The sequence below is a fragment of the Taeniopygia guttata genome, chromosome 26, assembly GCF_048771995.1.
Source record: "Taeniopygia guttata chromosome 26, bTaeGut7.mat, whole genome shotgun sequence".
In the NCBI taxonomy this organism is placed as follows: domain Eukaryota; kingdom Metazoa; phylum Chordata; class Aves; order Passeriformes; family Estrildidae; genus Taeniopygia; species Taeniopygia guttata.
This window is the reverse complement of record NC_133051.1, coordinates 5,716,191-5,738,175: the sequence shown is the minus strand read 5'-3', so window position 1 is coordinate 5,738,175 and position 21,985 is coordinate 5,716,191. Positions and strand designations below refer to the sequence as shown.

Here is a 21,985-nt window from a genome sequence, read left to right as displayed (position 1 = left end):
TCTGTTGGCGTGCGCCTCCCTCTCCCTCCCTCTCTCCCGCGCTCGCCTGCGCCCAGGCTGGTGCAGACAAAATGAAAACGTGTTTTGTTTTGGTTTTTTGGCATCTCCCCAGCAGTGCTACCAACCCCAGCTGCCCCCCCTCTGCTCCCTTCCCCTACCCGCTGTGACTCCCTTTTACAATCGGCACGACCCAGGTGCTTGGGCAGCAACAAAATAAGGCCAAAAATACCCCCTGGCACCCAAACCACCCCCAATCTGCCACCCTGGGCAGCAACTGCTCCCAACCGCTCTCCATGGCGGGTGGGTTGTTGTTTGTATGTGTATATATATATGTTTTGCCCTCTTTTTTTTCTGCCCCCATCGAGTCCCTCTCGCGTTGGGTGTATGTGTTCCTATTCAAGGACCCGCCACCTCCTGTCGTGCTAAAACCAGGAAGGAGGGAGCCAAGGGCTCATTTCTGCCTGGACGCCGGGGCGGTGTGCGAGGGAGACAACGATGGAGGACAAGAGGAGGGAGGAGAGGGATGGGAAGGCGGGAAAAGAAGCATGGGGAGGGCGGAAAAAAATAATCCACCTCCCCAGGCCTTTTGTTTAACCTGCATTGATGCAAAGAGAGGTCTTGGGGGTTTTTTCCCTCCCCTTGTCCTTTTTTTTCACCATGTGCTTGAGCCTCATGGGGCATTTTTGAGCCTGATGGGGCAACTTTCCGGAGCGGGTGGTGTCGGAGGTTGATTTTTTGGGAGGTGCGGGCTCGTCCCGCAGGCGCGCGGCTCCCAGTGCAGGAATTCCTGCCAGCTTGCCTTTGTGCCAGCCTCCGTTGGCCTTGGGTGTCTCGTTCGGATGGAGCCTGGCATCCAGGCACCGCCCATTTCTTGGCATTGAGCTGCGAGGAGAAGGAAAGGGGAGAGAGCGAGCGAGAGAAGGGAAAAAAAAAAGCTGTCTCACTCAAACTGGCCTTTCTCGGAAAAGGATCCTTCCCTGATGATTGTCCGGATAAGCGGAGCTAAATCCAGCCACTACTCAACAACAAAACTACTCTCTTCCACGGTGCGTCTCTCTTGCTGCCTTGGTACGAAATCGAACCTCACTCTTAATTTTGGTTGGTTTTTTTTTTTTTTTTTTTTTTTTTGTCCGTGCGGTTGGGGTTTTTTTGCCTTTGATTTGCAATAATGTTTTGTTCCTCCAGTTGCTCCGTTGCTTTGTTGTTGCTGTAACCTGCCTTCTCCCTGAAATCCCTTCCCGCCGAGTCCTCTGGCCCTTGGTGCTAAAACACCCGACTTTAATCGGTCTCCTAGAGAGGGATGTATAGCAGATAGGCAGGTCCCTACGTGCAGCATCCGGAGCAGAACTGGAGGGTGATTTCTCTCCCTGCCCTCGCCCCACCACCCGGGACGTCCCCAGGAGCCACCCGGAGCTGGGTGTTGTCGCCCGGGTGCCTCTTTAGTTCCCCACCGGGCACCACCGACGGGGGAGAATGTGTCGAATCATGTCGGATTTGCAATTCAACATGGCAGCCGGAGCAAACGTGGTGGGAGACGCTGGGCACGGGCACTCCCGGCAGCGCCAGCGCGGGGTGGGGGCACGGCAAGAGCGGATGCGCGGACAGGGAGGACGAGAGGACAGCGGGGAGGACACCAGGGTGAGGTCAGAGCAGGAAGATAATTTTATTTCATTTCATTTGAAGGGTGTGAGTTCCACCAGGAGCGGTCTGGGAAGGAGGGAACTCAAGCCGCCTGGTTTTGTCAGCATTAACTGTTTAGAAGCTGGCTGGTTCCCCACGCTGGCACGGCATGCCCGGGCGGGCGCAGGGCTGGGAGATGCCCGGCAGCGGGGCGGGACAGGGCACTCCAGAGGCGGCTTTTCCTGGAGCCACGACGGCCTCGGGGCCGGGCTGGCTGCTGTTGGAGGAAGCCCAGAGAAGGCTCAGGGTGCTCCTGGGTGCTGCTGGAGGAAGCCCAGCGAAGGCTCGGGGTGCTCCCAGCTGCTCCTGGAGGAAGCCCAGCGAAGGCTCAGGGTGTTCCTGGGTGCTCCTGGAGGAAGCCCAGTGAAGGCTCAGGGTGTTCCTGGGTGCTCCTGGAGGAAGCCCAGAGAAGGCTCGGGGTGTTCCTGGGTGCTCCTGGAGGAAGCCCAGCGAAGGCTCGGGGTGTTCCCAGCTGCTCCTGGAGGAAGCCCAGCGAAGGCTCGGGGTGTTCCTGGCTGCTCCTGGAGGAAGCCCAGCGAAGGCTCGGGGTGTTCCTGGCTGCTCCTGGAGGAAGCCCAGTGAAGGCTCGGGATGTTCCTGGGCTGTGCGGCTCCTCTGGCCTCGTGCAGGTTCGCGCCTCGCACCGGGGCGAGGTTTGGCACGACCGAGGCTCCGCAGGGTGGCCCGGCCCTACCCGAGCCCAGGGCTTGCCCCAGCGTGGGGGAATATGCCCTCTTTCTGTCAAACTTAATTTAGGCCTGGCTGGGACACAACAAAAGCAGCTTGTTTGCAGGGCAGGGTCCTCCTTCCCGGCACTCCGCAGGCGCTCGGAGCCATGAAAGCCACCCCTCCTCCTTCAACAAATTTTTCCTCCTGTTCCCTGCTGCCCAGCCTCCTCGCTCCTCCTCCTTTCACTGAAAAAAAAAAACCCTTTTTCAGTGAGCGACGCATGGCCCTACAGTAAAACCTTCAAATTGGCCACAAAGCACCCAAATGCTGCGGCCCTTCTCTGCCTCTGTGACCCAGCAGCCTGCACTGGTTGTATCAGCCTTGCTCTGGGGACATTCCCAAAACTGCCTTGCTCACCAGGATGGTGACAGCCTCCCAGAGATGGTGTCCTGGGCATTTCACACCTTCCTGACCCCACAGGGAGCTCTGTGCCCTCGGGCACCCTGGTTTGGTGGCTGGGACACTGGGGTCCAGTCCTGAACCTTGCTTGTTGTGCTGTTCCCACAACACCCCATGGCTGCTTTGCCAGCTGAAATTCCCACATTGTGGGAGCTGGGAGCAGTCAGGCACTTGTGGGGTCTGACCCTCGAAATGTGCCAGGATGGTCTCTTCAGCAGAGTGCGTGGACACAGTGGGTTCCATCCAGACCCTTAATTCCAGTGAAGAGGCAGCACAAGTGTTTTACTCATCATTCCAGCTTTTCCCTTGCAGATTATTTATACAAAGAGGGGCTGGGGTGAAACCAGACCTTTCCCAATTTGCTCCCAATCCCTATTTGCTTTCCTGTGAAAATCTGGTGGAGAACAAAATACTAAAAACCCCAAAACCCACTGAAGCTGCTGCAAGCAGCCTGAGAGGAAAAAAAGTCTGAACTCAAGCAAGGCTCTTCTGACGTGTCCTAAGCAAAACATCTGGCACCCCTGGAAGAGCCATCCAGCCAAGGGACACAGCTGTTTTATTCCACAGCTCACAGCAAAACAGGGCTTGTGCTTCCAGAACATGGCTCAGCAGAAAGGGTGAATTCTTGAAAGGGGGAGTCAGATCTTTCTGCTGTTTATTGCCTCTGAATCCCCAGTTTGCTCTCAGGCTGCTCTGGTGTGAGCTCTGCTCCATCTCCTGGCAGGAGACCAGGAGCTTTGCTCTGAAGCTGGAGCCTTGTTCAGCTGCTGTAACCCCCAGCAGGCAGCAGAGCCACTCTGGATTTGCACAGCCATTCCTCACAGCAGGATCAGACCCCCAGGTTTTTCGAGGGTGGCTCTGGGTAATTTCCTTTCCTTAAAAGGACCAAGTTTGGCCAAGGCAGAGTTTGAATTGTGATTTCCTTTTTTCTTTTTCCTCTTTTTTTTTTTTTTTTTTTTTTTTTTTTTTTTTTTTTTGTAGTCCCCTACAACTCACAGCAAAATTTATGCTGGTGAGAACTGCCTGATTTACAGCTGCAGAAAATGCTGAGCTCTGTGTCTCCACAGGCCAGACCTGAGGGGGAAAGGTTCTCCCATGCTGGACCATCCATGTAAGCAGCTTCACCACTCCAGGAACCACTTCTGGTGGGGAAAGAAGGGGTAAAAGGCAATGAGATTAATTTGACTCCTGTGGGCTCCACCCTCAGCCTTTCCACTAACTGTTCCAAGGGATTTAGGGGTACAAGTTTCATTAGATCCTTGTAGGACCCATCCAAGGAGAGCTGACACTGGCAGGCTCCATGGGGAGCACAGTGTCCAAGCACAGCCAGATCGGATTCACCCTCTGTACCACCCCACAGCTGGGCCTCAGAAGAATCAATACCAGTTCTTTTTTTCCCTGCAGTGTTTTTCTCTCTCTGCCACCTCTCTCAGCTCCTGATTTCTCTCTAGATTTTTTCCATGGTACTGTTTTTTTGTGTTGGGTTGCTCGTAGCTACTGTTTAACTTTGGGGATAATTGGCTGCTGTGGAAGGTGAGGTCTGGGAGGACGCAGGAGGTGACCAGTTTGTTATTGTAGGGCTGCTCATGGGCACTGAGCTGTGCTGTCTGGCTCTGCAGCTGCAAAGCCCATGAGACACGCAGGGTTTGGCATGCTGAGGCTGCTCTCCAGGTAGTCCTGGCCACAGAAATATAAGAGAAGCAGCCCAGCAAAGGACACAACCAACACGCTGCGTGAGGCAAGGTCTGTGCAGTGTTGCTGAGGTGATGGCAGCCAAATATCACCCTGTTCTGGGAGCTCTCTGGGGGTGGCTTCATGTGAACCTCTCCTGCTCATTCCCACACCAGGGCTCTTCTCCTCTGTGGTTGCTGCCAGCATCACCATCCTGCTGGGCTTGGGAGGCCTTGCCCAAGGGAGGTGGCCATGCATCCCTGGCTCCTGCAGGACTGGGCAGGAGGTTTCTCCTCATCTGCAAGACCACAAGAAATATTGTGCTTCCTCCTCCTCCTCTTTCTCCTTTCTCCTCCTCCTCTTCCCCCCAGCTTGAGGGCTCAGCAGGGCAGCCACAGCCACCTTTATTCTCAATCTTTGGTCCGGTTTGGACTCATGGGATGATCCATGCTGATGTTTTATTGCCAGATGTGGAAACCTAAAGCAGCTTTGCAAGGTGTGGTAGCTTCTGGGAGTAACACCAAGAGTTCAGGTTCTCCCATCCTTCAGTCTGGGTTTGCTCAGCGCTGGGCATCATCTCTGATAAGGAAAAGGGAGGTTGTGGGGCAGCACGTGGCATCCTGGCACGTGAGCCAGAGTGAATCTGGAAGGGGAGCAGGCAGCAGGGTGGCAGCAGGCACAAGGTGGAAGCAGCACAAACACAGGAGCAGCCTAATTTGCTTCATCAATTTTGACAATAGAAACTTGAGTTCAGGCTGGTAGTGGAGGCACCCTGGGCATGCAAGGAGAGAAGGTCCCAAAATCCCAATTCAGAGGAGCAAGCTGGGTTATAGAGTTTTCCAAGCAGGAAACTCCTCAAAGAGACTCCACCAAAAGCCAGGGCAGCTGCTGATGCCAGTGTGATCGACAGCTTTAGTGTCTGCACATCTGCTCCCAGAACTCCAGTTTGTGGGAGGAGGATTGGGCTAAGACCTTTGGAGCTGAGCAGCCCCACAGGGAGGATGCCTGGGACCATCCCTCCAGCTGCTGTGTGCTGGGAGCACATTGCTGCCTCTGAAGGGAGCTGGGATGAATGCAGAGGGACATGGATAAAAGGAGGGCTTTGCTCCTTCCTCCAAGGTAGCACTGCAGAAAATCCAAGTGGGTGATGAAGCCCAACCACTTGGCATGTTTCAGTGTCCCAGATATAATACAGATGAGATTTCCAACATCACACCTCCCAATTCAGTCTGGCCGGTCATCCTACAGCGTGGTGGGGAATTGCTTCTGCTGTTTTCAATCCACACAACTTCCTTCTCTTCCTGTCCCCAACAGCCACGTGCTGTGAACACACAGCAAACTCCACCCTAAGGGCGGCTGCATCTCAGCAGAGATGAGGAGACACACAGTGAATGATTATCAAACCCAACAGTCTTTGCTGTTGACCTTGCTAACCCTGAAATCTTCCTGGCTCTTCAGAGAGGCAGCAGCAAAGGAAGAGCCTGGCAACCAGCTCACAGAGTAGGGAGAGCTGAGCTGATGGAGCCTGAGGCAGCCAGGACCTGCCCCTGAGCTGGGGCTGGATCCAGCCTTGCCTGAGCACGGCAGGAGTTCCCATCTGGATCTCAGCTTTGCAGCCCGGGCCCTCCCTGCCCAGGGGATTAGCGGAGCTGCGGTTCCCAGGGCGGGGGAGAGGCTAATGAACAGAGGCAGGATAACGAAGCAGGTATGGGCTTCCTGTACTTACGGGCTCAGGAGGAAATCCTGCAGCTGGTGAATCTGGATACGATTAGTGTCCATTTCTCCCTGTGTAATCAACCCATCTGTTCATCCTTGCGCATCCGCCGTGCACGCCCCGCTGCAGGCAGATGCCTCTCGGGCACTGTTTTCATCCCCATCGGATGAGAGAGAACAAGACTGCCCTGAGCCCTGGCAGCGCCTGCTCCGCTCCCCGCCGGGCTCAGAGCCGGGCCGGGCTGGGCAGCCCTGGGGGAGCTGCAGCCAACACGGCCACGATCCCAAACAGCAGGACCCAGCCCTTTTTTCCCTCCTTTTATCCTTTTTTTTGCCACGTGCTTGAGCCTCATGGGGCATTTGCTCATGGGGCAATTTTCCGGAGCGGGCGGTATTGGAGGTTGATTTTTTGGGAGGCTCCCAGTGCAGGAATTCCTGCAGCTCGCCTTTGTGCCAGCCTCTGTTGGCCGTGGGTGTCTCGTTCAGATGGAGCCTGGCATCCAGGGAAAGCCGCTGCTCTGCCCGGCTCCTCCAAAGGGCTTGGGGCAGTTCAGAGGGATCGCTGTGACACACAGATAAGCTCAGCTTTGCAGACTCTGCCTGCTCATCCCAGCTCAGCTTTGCCACAGGCAGGTAAAGGTGGATTACGTTTGGCTGCCTGGCTTCAAAGCCTTGTTCATGCCATGGGATGCTGAGCACAGGACACACGGGCCCCTCATGGTCAGGGGAGGGACTGAGCTCTCAGTCCTGCTCTGTAAGAACTCTGGGAGAGTTGATAGGTGCTGTGCAGGATCTTGAGGGTTCATTTCAGCTTCTTTTCCTTGCCTATGCAAAAAACACGACAGCCCTGCAGTGGGTTACAAATGTCAGGTAATGCACCAGCCTGGGCTGAAATGAAATCAAAACAGAAGCTGGTGTGTGGATCAACGGGTTATTTTTTGTAGTGCAGTATCTCAAGTTTGCATGGTTCTTTAGGATCTTCTGAAAGGTCCAGCTTGGTGACAGAGTTGGGACGAAACTCAGGGTTACAATTCCCAGTCCTGGTGTCCTGTATACCCAAACAGTGCAAATTTCCACTGAAATAACTCTTACTGGTGGTCACTGGAGTGTCCTGGGTGTCTGTCACACCAAGTGCTGTCTATGTGAAGATGAAGGTGGTCCCTACCCAGGGGAGTTTACATGTGCAGCCCAGTCCTCCCCCATGTGTGGTGTTCAGGATCCAGGCACCTGAGCTCCTGCCAAAGTGTCACTACAGCCAGCAACAATCTCAGGAATGCAGCACAAGTTAAACATTTCATTTGCTTTCAAGGGCTACTTGTTGCTTAATTTCTAAATGCAGCCTGTCCTCAGCCCCTGTTACATTGCTCTGGGCTGCTCTTCAGCTCCTAAATCTTCTGGTTTTTGTTTGGTTTGGAATGCACTGATTTACCATATGGAATAAATGAAAATCAAAAGAAAAGAGCATTACTTGTTTGCATAGGCCCTACATTGTTCTGTGCTCTGCTGCTACTGAAATAGGAGTGACAAATCCCAATCCCTGGACAGAGGTTTTTTGGGTGGTGGCTGTGTGCAAACAAGGCTGGGGAAGATAAACAAGCAGAAGAAAAATGGGTTTAGGAAATGCCAGTTGAGGATGGTCAATCAACTGATGGGTCAAAGCCAGCACAAGACCATCAATTAGCAAAGCCATATTGATATTGTTTCTCCAAAGCATTTTTTGCATCCACAAAGAGGGCTGAGAGCTGGATCAGTGGTCAAACTTGGCTGCAGTTAGGATTCTGTACAGTTTCTATGTTGCAAAGGGGAGTTTTAGAAAGGATTCTGCCTGTAGAAAATATGTCCACAGTTCCAGAAGGGCTCAGCCAAAAGGGTGATGAAAATCTGTCTGTTGGTGTCATCGTCAGAACTGCTGGAGGTGGGAACATTTGCTAATCTTGCTTATTTTAGGGGCCCTGCTTTCGGAAGCAGTTCAGTTCTGAAAATGCAGCTCTGAAAACTCAGCTCTTAAGAGTCTCATACAATACATGCCTCAGACTAGACTAAAGAGGGATGAATTTTTCAGACTGTAGGTTCTTGCTTGCCTAATTATGATTTTCAGCTTCTTTCAATTCAGTCTTTGCATTGTATAAATGTGACACAGAAGAAATAGCTGTGACATTGCCTGGCATTTTCTGTTCCAGCTGGGGAGGAACCAGCTAAACCTGCAGGGTTTCAGAGCTTGCAGAGCTGGTGTGGAAGGAGAATTTAGTTTCACGTTTGGGAAACAAACTCAGTTCACTGAGTAATCTAAACTGTCACAATCTCTCTTCCTCCAGCACCCCCAGGCCTGGGGACAGTGTCACTCTTAAGGGGTAACTTTGGCACCCTGAGGCAGTGCAGGGTTGAGCAGGATTGTTGTATTCATACCAAACATGAATTCAAGGGAAGCAACTTTCACCAGCTCCAGTGGTTATATTTCTATTGGAACCTTTCAGTAGGTTAAAATCTCTACTGTGGGTTTTGACTTCCCTGCTCAGTTGCCTCAGCAGACACATAAAGTGCCTGAAGATGCACAAAATGGCTTTTGGATGAGCTCAGGACTGGCCAAAGCCTAAACTGGTTTGGTTTGCAGGATTTGTGGCAGCTGCAGCTCCAAATCCAGTCTGGGATGGGTCCCTGAGATATGGATAGAGAAAGCATCTCTCACTTCAGAGAGTTCTCTGCCACCATCCAGCTTCTGGAAGAGGGAGGAGAAGCTGCCCTGGGTGTGAGCAGAGCTCCAGAGCAGGCTGAGACGTGGGTCACAAACTGCTGGGCATGTGCTAGAAAGGTCAGCAATGTTGTCAAAAACCCTGGCTTGGGGTTTGTCTGTGTTTTGTGGGTCTGGAGCCCCAGAGCTTTGTCTGTGATGTGGCAGCTCCATCTTCATCCATGGTGGGAGCGGGAAAGAGCTTGGATGGACTCTGGCCTTTGTGCTTCAGGAGTGCCAACAGTGTGAATAATGTATAGGAGTTCAATTCTTCTCTCCCTGGCCGAGGGCAAGGTGTCCCAGGTGATAGGAACTGGGAGCCCAATCTTGTTAAAGCCAGTGTTAGACTTAGACCTTCATGAGATCCACTGCCTCAAGCAATTCCATTGTTCAAACCACATTTGGTTAATTAGTACATTAACTAATAACCTTCTCAGCATCCCAGGTAGGGAATATCTGTCTCCCAAAGGAGGGAACAGGCAAAGTGACTCACTAAGGCTGGATGCAGAAGCTTAGCAATGCAGCTGTTAAGTCTGGGTTTTTCTATTCCCAAATGATTTTGTGTGACTGCTGCTGCCTTATGCACATAATTTCCCTGAGACAGAAGTGGAAGAGTCCTAAAATCTCCCAAGAGAGTGCCCAGGCCCAGTGAGGGAAGGTACCCCTGGACAAACCTGAAAAGAAACTAATCCATTCAAATACTCAGAGGAGGCAATTTGCTTCACCCACATGCACCAACTAAGGAATAAAACCAAAACCACTTCTTCTCATTTTCAAGGAAAGCTTTTCTCACCACTTTGGCTTTTCACTCACATCTTCATCTACTCTAAATTTCATGAGCAAATGGCCAGTGTGGGGAGGAGAGAGCACACGAGGAATGGCAGTGGGGCTGTGTTTGTACAGGCTCACTGGGATGGGATCAGACCAGAGGGATAAAACCTGAAGAGATTCAGACAAACAGCCAGAGGGGAAACTTCGATGCTGAAGTTCTTCAATTCCAGCACATGATGATGAGCAGCTGATTTACACAGCTTTTCAGTGTGGTTGGAAAAAGCCCTGAGCTGAAGCACAAGGGTAGAGTTCTTTGGCTTGCCAGACCCATGACAACACCACAGACCCTTTCTCACAAGCCCTGATCCCAAACAGAAATGAGAAGCTTGTTCTTTCCACCCAGCTCTGACCTGAAGGCGCTTTGTGCTTTGCCTCCTCTCAAATGACAATTCTCAGCTGCAAGGATGTGTGTGCAGAGGAATGAGAACCAACTCCTGCATGCAGGGATCCATCTCTGAGGAGGAGAATCTCACTGGGTTTAATTATGGGGCCACGTGAGTTATCAGTCTGCTGGCTTCCAACCAGCCCAGCCAGCCACAGCCCTGCTCAACACTGGAATGTCAAGGGAGTGCCTGGAATGAGGGAATGAGGGACCTGCTGGTGAGGTCACAGAAGGAGAAGGCAGCAAAGTAAGTGGCTGTCCTGTAGAAGGGACTCCTTTCACGACCACAGCTTAATGCACCACCAGTTTGCTGAGCCCACAGCAGCCCAGATTGGAGGCTACAAAAATATCCCTGTTCAGCAACTCCTTCCTTGTCCTTTGTGAAGCTCCAGCATTTTAATCATGTTCACACCTCCCTCTCCTGACACAAACCATCTCAGCTCCCTCCCAGGTCCACAAAACCTGTGCATTCCCGGTCTCATTCTCTTGCTTACACGTCAGACGCTCTCCCCTCCATCAACTTCCCAAACGTTCCCGCTTCTTATTCTCTGTATTCCCATCTTTACCCCCCTACACCCTCATTTGGCTAAGATTTGTTGAATAACCAGCTACTGCTGAGGGGCTACATGCAGCTCTGAGTGTGCTGTTGATGGATTGAGCAACCCCAGCTCCATGCATGTCCCCAGTCCCATATTTCTCCATCTCAGGACCACCAGGAGGGTGCTGCTGATGTAGGGGCCCTGTTATTGGGAAAGGCAAAACACCCCACATGTGTCTTGTAAACGTGTCTCATCCTGCTCTGTTCATTTTCACTCAGAATAAGGGTAAAAACAGAGTTCCTCAGGTTGTGGGGGTGCCAGAGCAGCTGAAATTGGTTTTCATTTTTAGCTTCAGCCTGATATGCTGTGTGTGGCCATCCTTGATCTGTTCCTATACACAGATAGAGCCCTTTGGTCATCATTCTTCAACCTGTCTTACTGGTTTTCCTAGAAGAGTATTACACAATAAATGCACTATTCTCTCCATGCACAGGTGTTTTCAAGCAAGCTTGGTCTTCTCAAAGCCTAGTAAAATAAACCAGACTTGGATCTCTCAAATACCTTCAAAATTCCCAGACTTTGAGGTTAATACAAAGTGCACAAACCTACTTGTGGGGACACATGGCTCCACATCAAACCCATACCAGAAATCAGGATATCCTGAGCAGATTCTCAGTGGAATTTGTTACAGGTGATGCTCATTTTTAGGGACATTTTAATCAGCCTAATGGATCACAACAAATTACTAATAAATCCATAACAGTTTTCACCTGGAGATCTTAGGTTACTTTATTTTGCCAGAAATTGCAGTGAGGAATAGTGGTTTTTAAAAAAGACCTAAAGATTTAACTTTTTTTTCACAGGATAATTCAAGATGGTGCCATTATGCTTCTGCTCTGAATTACTTTGCAGAGAAATTACCCTCCCCACTGACTTGAGAAAGCTGAGCAGGTCCAGCCTCTTGTGCTTAAATTTATCCCATGTGAATATGGCACAAAGTGCCTCATCCTATAGACAACCTTCCTTACAGGATTTTCCTACAGGTCCTGTAACATCTTCAAAGCTGTGCTGGATTTTGGCATTTCCAGTTCCCTGCACTCTCAAGGGATAGGACTTCTAATGCGGAGATCTTACCAGTCCTAAATCCTGGGAATACTCCTGATTTTCACAGCTTGTCCCATCCACAGAAGCAGAAAGGCCGGGGGTGTTTGATTTGGGTCCTCCTAAGAGTCCTCCAATGCTGGGTACTCCCAGACAGATTTGTGAGGTGTTTGCCTTCCTCTAAAACCCTCATTTGTTTTGGTGAGGATTTGGAGGAATATAATGCCTGTGGTGGAGGGTGGAATTCATCTGTGTGTCTTGTTGGATGCTAACAGGGACTTCAGCCCTGTGCTTTTGGGAGAAGAGGGTCCAGTGAGAGGCGTCTCCGGTTCCTCAAGCCATGGGTGCATTGCCCGGATGGGCAGCTGTGGTGCTGCTCCGTGGAAGGGCAGCAAGATAAAAGTCATGGAGCTCATGAGGCTTTTTGTGGGCACAAGGTCCTTCTGGAGAGAGCCTCTGTTTCCGAGGCAGGCACGTCCTGGCGGGACTGAGAGTGAGCAAGGAAAGCTCGGGTCGCTGTTCCCGTGGGTGCTGTTGGGCTCCGGGCTGTGGAGGCCACGCTGTCCCCAAGGCCGGGTTCCTCTCCCCCTCTCTGCGGCTGTTATTTACACCATTTCCTGCCCAGGGAAGTTCAGGAGTTTGACGTTACTGGCTTGGTTTCCGCTCTCCTGCCCGGCTCCCTTCGGGAGCTCCCGCAGAGCCCGGCAGCAGCCGGGCCGGACCGCGCGGGCGGGATGGAGGTGCCAGCCTGGCCCAGGAAGGGAAGTGTCACCCATGTCAGGCCGGACAACTCGGGCTCAACTGGCTTGGGAGGGCTGGAAAACCAGCCCTGTGTCCATCCCTCCGGCTCAGCCCCGCTGTGGGACTGGACGGGGCCGGCAGGAGGAAGGAGGACGCGCCCGGGCATGGCTGCAGAGCTTTTGGGTTCCTGCCGAATTGACGCCCTCCCCTCTCCCCCCTCATCCTTCCCGCCTGGCCTGCGTCTCCCCTCCCTTCCCTTCTCCCTCCCATCCCGCAGCAAACAAAATGGCTGCTCCATGGCCATTTTGTTTCCCGTCTGGAAGGGGGAAGCCGGGACGCTGGGACTTGGCTCTTTTTTGGAGGCTGCGGCCATGTCCGAGCCCAACTCTCCCGTCTCTACGTGGCACCGGCTGTAGCAAGAGAGAGAAAGGGAAAAAAAAGAGAGAGAAAAAAAAAAAAAGGACATTTTGGAATGAAACCAAAGGCAGAGGCAGAGAGTGGGTAGTTTTGGCGTATGTTGAGCACTGAAAATGCCTGGAATTGCCAAACTGAGCTTTTGTATGAGCAGCGTAAGGGCTACTCGGTGCACGCAGAGCCGCGGGGCTGCACGGAATAGCCGGACGGAAAGGTTTGTTCGCTATATTCAATAAAACAGCCCTCCTTTCTTCTGGATTTATAAAGTACCAGAGAGCACTGTTGTCTTAATTTGTTTTTGGACGGGCGGATGGTTTTACACATCGGCTTGGTATGACCAGAGCCGGTCATTGCCGGACGGTAGCGTTTTAACCTGTTGTGTGTCCTCTTGTTTTTGGTGCATACGGGATCTGACCTTTCCACCGAGCTGGCACTGCCTGGATTTAGCTGATGTAATCCGGAGGATATTTTTTTAGGGATTTTTTTGTTTATTGCCTTCTTGCCTTGAAAGTTTTCATCTCAGGAATAAAAACATCTTAATTTAAATATTTAAAGCAATAGCTGTTCTTGGCTTTTTAAGCCTTTGCTTTTCTCTCAAGGCTGGAGCTGCACTGTGCTCACAAGCTGTTTACTGCACTCTGTGTGTATCCTGCACACGTAAAGGTGTGATACACAACAGAAACCCCATCCACAGGAACACGCCTTGAAAGTTTAAAGCAACTTGGTGACGTTATCGTAAAATTTTGTGCAGAAGCAGGGCAAAAACACCACAACATGCGCCAGATAAAAGTGTTTTTTTTTTTGTAAGTGATTTTGCATTTCCTTCAGTAGCCTGGATGTCTTGGCGTTAGTAGCCACGTCACTTTGTTTGTGGACACTCTGAGGAGCAGATCCCTGCCCTGTGGCACGGGGGGGGATCAGGCTCTGATAAGGTGCTGGAATGATCATCCTGCTGTTCCTTGAGTGGCTTTCCAGACATGTGGAGAGAAGCAGACACTTCCAGAGCGGAGCTGGGAAGGAGAGCAGAAAGAGGTGAAATGGCTTTCCTTGCACAGAAAGGTATTTGATTTGCCTCCATATGCCCTGGGCTTGTTTGCAGACAGACAATAGAGAGAATGGCAGGGCCACGGTGGTCCTGGAGCTGGGGCTGCACGGGCGGGCGCTGGGCGGGTGCTTCATGGTGCAAATGTAATGTTCTTGTCCAGATCTACATTAGAGGTGGACATTACCTGCACACCTTTCATGAGCAGCTTATGATTCAACGTTGAGAAGGTTAACAGTATTAACAGAATAGTTTTACAGAGTATTACGGGAAAAAAAAATTCTTTCGATTTTTGAGTTAAACTGTAGAATTGAGTGCATAACAGGTAAAAATTAGCCTGAAGGATATTTTTTCCTCTTATAATTAGTATTTAATGAAATTACACTGTGAAATATCAGTAGCACCTATCTTTTATGACAAAAATTCTGGGGCATTTTTTTGCTTCAGGAGAGGGTGAGGTATATACAAATTTACAAGGAAAATGCACAAACATTTAGAAAAAGCATTGCCTTTATGGCCACCTTTAATAATGCATTTAGGAAGGGTTAATAAAAGATAAGTCATATAACAAGCAGGTTACAGATGCCTGCATTATAGATAACAATATCAGATTCATTAATAATGATCCATATGTTTAGAAACATCTGATAGGACTCAAGACAACCCCTAAGAGATAAGCAGCTGTTTATAAAGATACCTGCTAATTGTTTAATAATAAATGCGATGACAAAGTTGATGTGAAATATTCCCTGTGTCATTAGAAGTGTGTGGAGTAAAAGCATTGCTGAGAGACATGGGCTGTTGCAGCATTGAATTGTAAATATTTTTACTTCCATTTCTCTTTCCCTATTCATGGTGTCTGTGATTAGTTGTTTCAAAGTGAGATATTTAATATTGACTTTAGCATGGGGTGTTTGCAAAGTTGGTTGGCCTTGCTTTGCTGAGAGGTTTTCCTGGCCTGGGAGAAGCTATAAACAACTTGTCTTCATGGCTAGTTTGGCAAATGTCATTTTTTATTGCTTTCCTGTGGCACAGGGTGTGTCCAAGATGGGTTTTTGGGTTGTTTTCTGCTTTTCGTGTGAGCGGGTTCCTCGCTGCCAGCCGGATCAGCAGCTCCGATTGGCGCTCTGGGGGTCCCGACAATGTTGGGGAGTTACTGAAAACCTTCCATCATTCTCTTGGCTTATTTTTGGTTTGATTTTTTTTTTTTTTTCGTACATTTGGTTTTTTTTTTATTTTTCCAGCCAGGTTGGGAGGAGATGAAGCCAAGGGAACAAAATGGCCACACTCGGCCATTTTGTGCCAACGCCGCCGTTCCAGGGAGCCGGGGCTGGTTCTGCCCCAGCTCCAGGAGGCTGAAAATCCTCTTGGAGACTCAGGGTCCTGATTTCCCACTGAGAAGCCCTCTCTGTCCCTGGCACGTTTCGGCACCGACACAAAGGCTGAAAGTGGTGTCAGCTTTTAAAGCAGAGACTTTGTTGTTTTCTGGTTTCCTCCTCCCCCCTCCTCCATTTCATTCAGTGCTCCTTAATGAACCAGATCAGCTCCTCAAGGCTTCGGAGCCTTTCCAGCTCCTCTCCGAGGTGGGCTCCTTTTAAATGCAGACACTTGGCCGTGCTCAGGGATCTCTAGTGCAAAGATATTTCAAAATTTGGGGGGCATCATCTTGGGTTTTTGGCTGGGGTCATCACAAGCCATCCTGAGCCCTGATAAAAGAGGAGCAGTTTAGGTCACTTTGTGATTCCCAAAAACAAGTCTGACAGCTGGACTGGCAATGCTATTTTTATTGCAGCCTGGATGATCTTACTGTGGAAAAAACATACTCTTTTGCCTCTCAATTTTCCTCACCCCTCCAAGCACCTGTAGACAGTGGGACCATGTAGTGACACACTCTGTGCACAGGACCTTCGTGCAGTGGCTTGAAGAAACCAATGAAGTGTTTTCACAGAAATCAGATTTGATCAATTTTGAGGGACCCATATAAATATGGAAAGTGGAAATTACAGGGCCACTGCCTTAAGTCCTGCACAGAAAGTGGTGTTTTTTGAAGAAGTTCTTGGCAATCGAGTATCCAAAAATCTTCCAAAACTAAGTTGAATCTCAGAAGGCAGTGAGAAGCCTTGGATGCGGGTCTCTGACTCCTACAGACCCTGTTGGCTGTTTTATCCAGAATTTTGCATAGCTGCATCACATCCAGGCAAATTTGGGCACATCTTCTTCCTTCCCTGTCTTTTGTCTTGATGGTTTAGACCTTGGGCCATGAGGAGAGGGAATTCCTGTAATTGCAATTTGTGTAGGACAAACAAGTGTGACAGTGATACTAAGGGTAGGATGCTCTTAGTCATCCTTACCGGGCATAAAAAATCCCCCTGTTTGATCCATAAATCCTCCTGTTTGACTCCTTTCCTCACAGATCCTGCTAAAATCAGGATTCCAGAGTCAGCAGCTGGGTATTCCCAAAACCTATACTCATTAAGACAATTATTATAATTAAGTCTTCTGTTTTCAGGTTTACTTATAGAAGTCAGAAGGGATTTTTTTTCCCCTCTCTCCATGTATAATTACATCTATGTGAGCTCAGAGTTATTTAATGTAATTTCCCACCAACAGTTTGAGATTGGCCCAAATGCCTGTTGTCTGCAAAAGTATCAAGAGTGACCTTTGAAATGCCTGTCTGACACATCTGGCTTATGTGCTTAAATTAATAGAAACCACCAGATTGGGAACCAGGAAAAATTGTTCCTCCAGGTCAGTTGCTAAAAATCTCTTTGGAGAAGACAAACATCTTCTGCCTTTATGCATCACCCAGGAATCATCTGGACCACCCACCCTCCCAGTCCCTGACCAGTGCTGCATCTGGTGGTTTTCTTGCCACTCTTCTGCTTGATGCTTGTGGCAGCAGCTTAATTTTTGGGAAGCTGAAACATTTTAGTTTAAACTAACCCTTCTGTCCCCAAGGAGCTGAGCAGTGACCGACCTGATGGACCCTTAAGCCTGGCTGTCACCTCTCCGAAGCTCTGGCTGGTGTTGCACGTGCTGAGGAGGGATGTGCATCCCCTGTGCATCACTTTCTATGCTGATAAAAACAGGAGAAACAGCATTTCCCATCAGGAGGCTGTTTGGGATGCACTTGGCACCTGGGATGGGCCGGGCACTCCAGTGCTGCAGGAACCAGTTCTGCCACGTTGGGGTTTTGACGTTGTTCATACCCTGGTACACCAGATGGCCCAGCACAGTGGGTCATTCCCTGTCGAGGACCAGTTTGTCAAAGGAAATTAAGAGAATTACCTGGACTGTGCTGAATGCCAGTGAGGAGAGCCTGTGGAGAGCTCTGGAAGAGAGCATTTCCAAACCTTGCTGCAGAGATACCCTTGCACCTGAGGCCATCCTGAGCTCTCACAAGGATTCCAGCTACAGTAGTTGACCATAATTTTGGGATTATTTAGGCTGTTGCCTGGTAGCTGTGGAAGCACAAAGCATTAGGCAGCTTTTATCCCTTTGGAGACTTCTGCCTGAGCGCTCTCCTCTCCCACCACAGCATTCAGCAGATGCTTGTGGAGGCTGGGGACATCTCCTGCTGAGCTCCCATGGGAAGTTATCCTTTGGGACTGTGCTGGGCTGCACACGCAGCCTGCTTGGCGTGGCTCCCTCATCATTAGGGCTTCTTTCATCTCCAAGGGGAATTCTTTCTTCTCCTTGCAAAAGAGCCTCACACGTTTCTTTCAAACTACCAGATTAATACCTCGCCTCTGTATTTGGGTGTGCAGGAGTGAAGAAGCCTCAGAAGGTGAGCCAAGGGCTTGGGGGAAAGCCAGTCTGTCTCAGATCCATGCTAATACTGCTTGGCTGGGCTGGAGCATTAGAGGGACAGCACGGCTGCATGTTGCACTCATTTGTTTAGGAAATAAGATCTGCCTTGATGTACTCGATACCATTACATTTGCAGCCTAAAAGCTTCCTTGTACTTAGTTATTTCTAATCTGCTCAATTCCCTGGAGTGCACAGCAGCTAAATTGATGGATTCTCTTATCTGGTCTGGCAGGTTTGTTCTAGATACGCTGTGTGTTCAGGAGGTGAGGTCAGCCTGGCTGGGTGTGCTTGGCGCTGCTGCAGCTTCCCGAGAGCTCTGCTATCTCCATGTGTAGCCCCAGGTTCCAAGGGCAGGGCTGCTGCTTTTGTGCACCCTTGGGTGCATGAAGTCTGCAGCCAGTGTAATTGCCAAGCACAAGGTATAGTCCAAGTGGGCTGAAGGAGGTTTGAAGAAGGAGAAGGAGCTCCAGGACAAGGTTGGATATGACTCCTCTCCCTTGCCATCAAGAATTTTGATTTTTCATGCATTCCTCTTTGCAGGACCTGCAGAGCAGCCAATGCCTGGATAAGGATCATCTCAGTGCCTGGATAAGGATCATGCCAGTGCCTGGATAAGGATCATCTCAGTGCCTGGATAAGGATCATCCCAGTGCCTTAGGCTGCCATGGTCCCAAGCTGTCCTTGAGGCTGAGGTAGTAGATTGAATAGTTGTGGAGTCTGGTCCTCCCTCTGAGCTAACTATACAATCTACTGTCTTTCCTAAGGAGACAGTCAGGTCTTCAGGTCTGCACATCCACTTCTACACCAGGTGTGGGGCAGGTGGTGCAAGTAAAGCAAATCCGTGCCCGTGACCGTCTGTTCTGCTCTGTGGAGGTGAGGTAGTAGGTTGTATAGTTTGGTGGGAGGGATTTGATCCCATTTCAGGTGATAACTATACAGTCTATTGCCTTCCTTAAAGAGCAGCAAAACCACCGGAGGAGGAGCTCCCGAGGCATCATCACTTCTTTTGTTGAGGATCCAAAAACGCAGCATGGCATTGTTAAACAACTCAGTGGGTGTTTCTCTTACAGCATCCAGAATTGCATTCTTCCAGGAATTGCTTCATGCCTCAGGCATTGGAGCATGGAGCCACCTGCTTCCAGGGAACCCACCTCTCTTTAAGATTTGAGGGAAATGAGTTTGCACAGCAGCTCCCAGTGTTCAATTCTATTCTTTTTTTTCCAGGAGATGGGTTCAAGTTGCAAAGTGTTTAAATGTGTTGATCTTCTCTGGTCTGTCCTCAGGTCTGGAGGGGAGCAGATACTTTTATATAAATGGGACAGATCTGAGCTCATGATTAAATTTTGCTGTGCCCAGTTCTGAAGTTTGGGTCAGAACCAGACCCAGGGGCAAGCTTAGCCTGTGGACTCAGAGCCCTGGGAGCTGATCAGATTTGGCTGGTTGGGCCCTGCTCAGGAAGTGCATTTTGTTTTGGACAAGTTCCCAGCCTGTCCCATGGAACAGAATTAGAGGGTGGTTCTTTTTGATCTGATAATCCCTTATCAACTGAACTCCCTCACATGCAAACCCTGTCAGGGAAGTTTGTGGCTCTTGGATATTTATGTAGGATGAACCAACGATTCCAACTAAAACCTTGTCCTAAAGTGGAGACAGGTAAGGAAGAGACATGAGCCAAAAGGAGCAGGTTCTAATCCTTCTGGGTTCTCCCAGGCAGTCACCTGACAACAGACATGCGAGAAGTCATCACGCTTCAGAGCTCTGGCCCTTGGCAAGGGACAGGGAACTGTTAATTCTTCTGTTTCTTAGGAGCAGATGGGACTATCCCTCTGCCATTTTCCAGAGTAAGTAGGATCGAGACCACGAGTGGAGCTGTAACACGATCAGGGCTGCATCAAGAAGGACATTTCAGGCCATTATCACGACCATCTTACTGCCAGGGAGACTGTGAGATCCGAGACACCGGGGAGCGGGGGCAAGCAGAGGACACCTTCTCAGATGAAGTGGGAGGGAGAGAGCAAAAAGAAATTTGAGGCCTCGAATTTCACCCTGAGCAAAGGCAGAGGGAGAGGCAGACCTGGCTGCGGGTCCGTGGGATTCCCCAGAATGGAGCAGCTCATTTCAGGCCCTTCTGCTGGGACTGGGCGTAGCTGCAGCGAGGCTGGGACACAGCTGCTGGGTGGGGATGCTGCAGTTCCAAGCGGCTAAGGAATGCAGCCCTCTCTCCATAAATCTGCCTTTTCAGCAGTCCTGGCGACTTGCTGTGCAAAACTACAGCTTGGTCCTCTGAGCTGCGTTATTATCCTCCAGCTGCTCGCTCAGGGGCAGGGCTCCTGCCCGCAGATTGCTTGGAAGGTACCAAAATAGCAGCACAAGCATGGGAACAGGGCGGCATATCCACTTCATCTGGAGAGGTGTCCCCTGGAAAAGAGCTAATCCCACGTGTCTCAGATGGAATCTGTTCAGTCCCCCTGCATGGCATTGATACTTAATGCAGAGAATCTCAAACAGTGGAACTGTGTGAGCTGGAAGCCATGAATAAAATATTGCTGGAGATAGTCCCTTGTGAAAATAAACTTGGTTTGACTTTTTTAAAACAGAGTCTTTTTACTGCTCTGAAGTGAGCTTGGCTGGTGAACTGGGACATCTTGAGGGGTGGTCACTGTTCCTGATGAGCAAAATCCTGGGTGAGAAAGGGAAGCCACAGATGAGGATGTGGGGCAGACTGATTTGGCCAAGCAGCTTAGACCATGTGTGCTGGCTGTCAGCAGGTGCTTTCCTTACACAATTTTTTTGCACAACTTCTACACAAAGCCCAACTTGATTCCTCATCCTCAGTCAGCTCAAGGGCTGCAGGTGGGGCTTCCCTCTGCCTTGGATAGTTCTTGCTATAGTACATTTATAATGTGTATACCAGCAAGAGGAGAACACAGGGTCCACTAACCCATATAAATCCCATCAGGGGCTAAGAAACCATCCCAGATAATGTTTAATTGTTCCAATGCATCCTGGCACAAAGGAAAGGGAAGCTTTTCCCAGGAGGAGGGGGACCAGCCCGGCTGAGCTTCCACCCATGGATATGTGGGACACTCACCTGACTCACTGGCCAAGATCCCACAGCACATGGCACTGGGGCAGCCACATCATCCCTGACCACAATGGCAGGGAGGAATAGGCACATCCTTTTAGCAAAAACCAGCCTGGAAGTAAGATCAAGGAAGGTGGATCCTCCCCAGACCCTCACAGGACATTGTGGAACAAGAGCATTTTCAGCCCAAACACTCTGAGGAAATACTTGGAAGCTGGATGGAGCTGCCAGCAGCATAACCCCAAATGCAAATACCCAGCAGTATGTAGGTGCTCACCCCAACCTTTCTGACCCACTGCATTCATGGGAGATCCAGGAGCTGAAGCAAAGGAACCTCCTCTCGCTCAACCAGCAGCAAACACCTCCCTGTCCCTGCTGGGAACTGGCCCAGGGGTGGAGGGAGCCCAGCAGGTGAAACCAGGCCTCATAAACACCACAAATCCCAGCATTTAACCCAAGTCAGCACAGCTGATGGGTGATGCCTTCTCCTCCTCCCAGCACTCAGAGCCATGGGGCTGTAAGAACCTGGCAGAATCTTTGCCAGGGTCACCCCAGTGCCAGAGTCCCCTTGATGCCAACCCCCAAAATGGAGTGGGAATGCTGCAGAAGTCTGCCTTGAGTGTTTGTGTGCACTCGCCTGTGCAGCACACCAAACCCTGCCCTTGCCCAAAGGCCCAAAGTCAGGATGAAGCCAAGCCCCCCAAAGGCTGTGTGGGCAGGCTCAGCCCCTGTCCCGGGCAGCAGGGCAAGAGGAAAGCGGATTTCCTTCTGGCTTGGAGCTTTCTGCTGCAAGGATCTCTATAAATAGGTCCTTGCACAACAGCCTGTCCCCACAAGTCCAAACCTTCAGGAAAACAAAACCCAAGAGTTTTCACAAGGTTCACAGCCCCACACCGGTGATAAAACACTTCAATCCTGGAATTCTGTTGGTGGCTGATAATCAGCAGCACTGTTGGACCTCGATGGCTCTCAGCAGGATGAGGGGATCCAGCACTGCAAAAATCAGGGTTTGCCTGAGTGCCCTGATCTTGCTGGGAGGAGAAATGCTTTTCTGCTCTTGGTAGTGTTTCTAGGGAACTTTTAGGGAATGCCACAGTGGCCTTCACACAGATGCAAAAGC

At 50.4% G+C, this 21,985-nt stretch overlaps 1 long non-coding RNA gene and 2 other non-coding genes across 3 annotated transcripts; all 3 read left to right on the top strand.

Moving 5' to 3' along the window:
* The first annotated feature begins 73 nt into the window (after positions 1–73).
* On the top strand, positions 74–20,374 carry LOC140680683 (uncharacterized). Its single transcript, XR_012052049.1, has 2 exons — positions 74–1,046; positions 18,321–20,374. It is a non-coding gene; the product is annotated as an uncharacterized lncRNA (long non-coding RNA).
* On the top strand, positions 18,459–18,550 carry MIRLET7E (microRNA let-7e). The gene has a single exon (NR_049030.1). It is a non-coding gene; the product is annotated as a microRNA let-7e (primary transcript).
* Positions 18,645–18,736, top strand: MIRLET7A-4 (microRNA let-7a-4). The gene has a single exon (NR_049034.1). It is a non-coding gene; the product is annotated as a microRNA let-7a-4 (primary transcript).
* Positions 20,375–21,985: the final 1,611 nt, after the last annotated feature.